At 37.4% G+C, this 2,077-nt stretch overlaps 1 non-coding gene across 1 annotated transcript; it reads right to left on the bottom strand.

Moving 5' to 3' along the window:
- Positions 1 to 358: 358 nt before the first annotated feature.
- LOC131505835 (U6 spliceosomal RNA) lies at positions 359 to 462 on the bottom strand. The gene has a single exon (XR_009258600.1). It is a non-coding gene; the product is annotated as a U6 spliceosomal RNA (small nuclear RNA).
- Between the last annotated feature and the right edge of the window lie 1,615 nt (positions 463 to 2,077).

Raw genomic sequence — 2,077 nt, forward strand, 5'->3', positions numbered from 1 at the left:
TCGGTTAAGCGTCCGACTTCAGCCAGGTCACGATCTCGCGGTCTGTGAGTTCGAGCCCCGCGTCAGGCTCTGGGCTGATGGCTCGGAGCCTGGAGCCTGTTTCCAATTCTGTGTGTCTCCCTCTCTCTCTGCCCCTTCCCCGTTCATGCTCTGTCTCTCTCTGTCCCAAAAATAAATAAAAAACGTTGAAAAAAAATTAAAAAAAAAAAAAAAGTCTTCATGCATATTAAAGCATTTAACCCTTGTAAAATCCTATGAGGAAGTGACTCTTATTATCACCATTTAGAGATGAGGAAACTCAACCACAGGTCATTACTTAACTTGTCTAAGGATGCACAGGCAGTACCCTGCAGCCTGAAAATTCAATGCGACAGCCTTGCTTTAGCGTGTCACCCTTGCGCAGGGGCCATGCTAATTTCTGCATCTTTCCAATTTCGGTATATGTGCTGCCGAAGTGAGCACAACAGTCTTGCTTTAGAATTCACCATCTCTGCTCTCACTGGTTGCTATTTTTCTTTAATGGAAGATCCATTCAGAGACATGTAAACTATCATATTATTGAATAGGTCTCAGGTCAAATTCTTATAGTGATATTTTCTTGTGTGGCAGTGTCAAAGAACTGAAAATTTAGGCATTTTATACAAATAGATGAAACTGGTCAATGTTTCTTAAAACTAGGAATATGTCACTGCACAGATACAATGATATTTTTATCCCTTTTTCTTTTCAATTTAGAAACTTACAGAAGAGAACTGAGGAATGAATTTGAAGCTGTTGCTGGTTTGACCTAAATATTTGTTAATGAAGTCAAATGTAAAACTGACTCTTACTAGAATAGGTTTAACTATCTTTTAAATGATGGAGGGAGGGGCGCCTGGGTGGCTCAGTTGGTTAAACTTCAGCTCAGGTCATGATCTCGCGGTCCGTGAGTTCGAGCCCCGCGTCGGGCTCTGTGCTGACAGCTCAGAGCCTGGAGCCTGTTTCAGATTCTGTATCTCCCTCTCTCTGACCCTCCCCTGTTCATGCTCTGTCTCTCCCTGTCTCAAAAATAAATAAAACGTTAAAAAAAATGATGGAGGGAATTTGGAAAAAAAGCAAAACGTCCTGTCTATTATCTATCTATTTATCTATCGTCTATCATCTGTCTATATCTCTTCCACGCACATTTCTTAAAATATTGGAATTAAATAAAATCTGAGTAGAATACAGCATTCGCAAATATTTGGCATTTTATTTTTGAAGAATCACATTCCAATAATTCTCTAGAGTTGTTCCTCGAGTTTAACATGTCTGTAAATAGCAGAAGGCACATAAGCTTCATTTTGTAAAATTTTCTTCCTGTCAGGATGATTTGTTTTGAGAAGCATCTGAGGGTCTACAGGCAACCCACCATTTTAATAACTCTGATTGTTCTGTGTATCATCAAGTCACTCCATTCAATCTGGACAGTTTCATTTTATATAACTATAAATTTTACTCTCTAACTGTCATTATTATAAATTGATCTCAATAAGAAAATGTTCATCATTGTTAAGAGATGGAGGAAAAACCTCAACACAGTATATATTTCCAGCAACATAATCACAACACTTCTAAGTATACAACTCTATGTATGATTCGAAGTATAGAATTTCTAAATACTATTTTGGCCCTTTAGATTTCCCATTTTAGTTTTTACTGTCAACGTAAGTATAATACCTACTGAGCAAAGTGCCTCAACTGTAGTTAAGGATATTTTTGAAGGTTGTTGTCATTTGTAATTTCTTTCCTGTGAGATATTTTGGTGTTCAGAATTTAATTCTAGGATGGTGTGTCAAATATGAGGTTGCTGGCGACATAAATACTAACCCCCTACCCCCAATTCAATTTCAAAGAGCAAGTCAGGTGAGAATAAATAAATAAATAAAAGGTTTGGTTAATGTTGGACATTTGCTTGGTACTGTGTCATTCAAAACTCCTTCCATTTAAAAACAAAATTTGCATTGACATATGAATGATGTATAATGCAGCATAATTACTTACGGGGTCTTTGAAAAGAGTAGCCCCCTTTTTTCCAAGTGATTTCACTTTGAAAAGG

The sequence above is a fragment of the Neofelis nebulosa genome, chromosome 2 (assembly GCF_028018385.1).
Source record: "Neofelis nebulosa isolate mNeoNeb1 chromosome 2, mNeoNeb1.pri, whole genome shotgun sequence".
Lineage (NCBI taxonomy): Eukaryota > Metazoa > Chordata > Mammalia > Carnivora > Felidae > Neofelis > Neofelis nebulosa.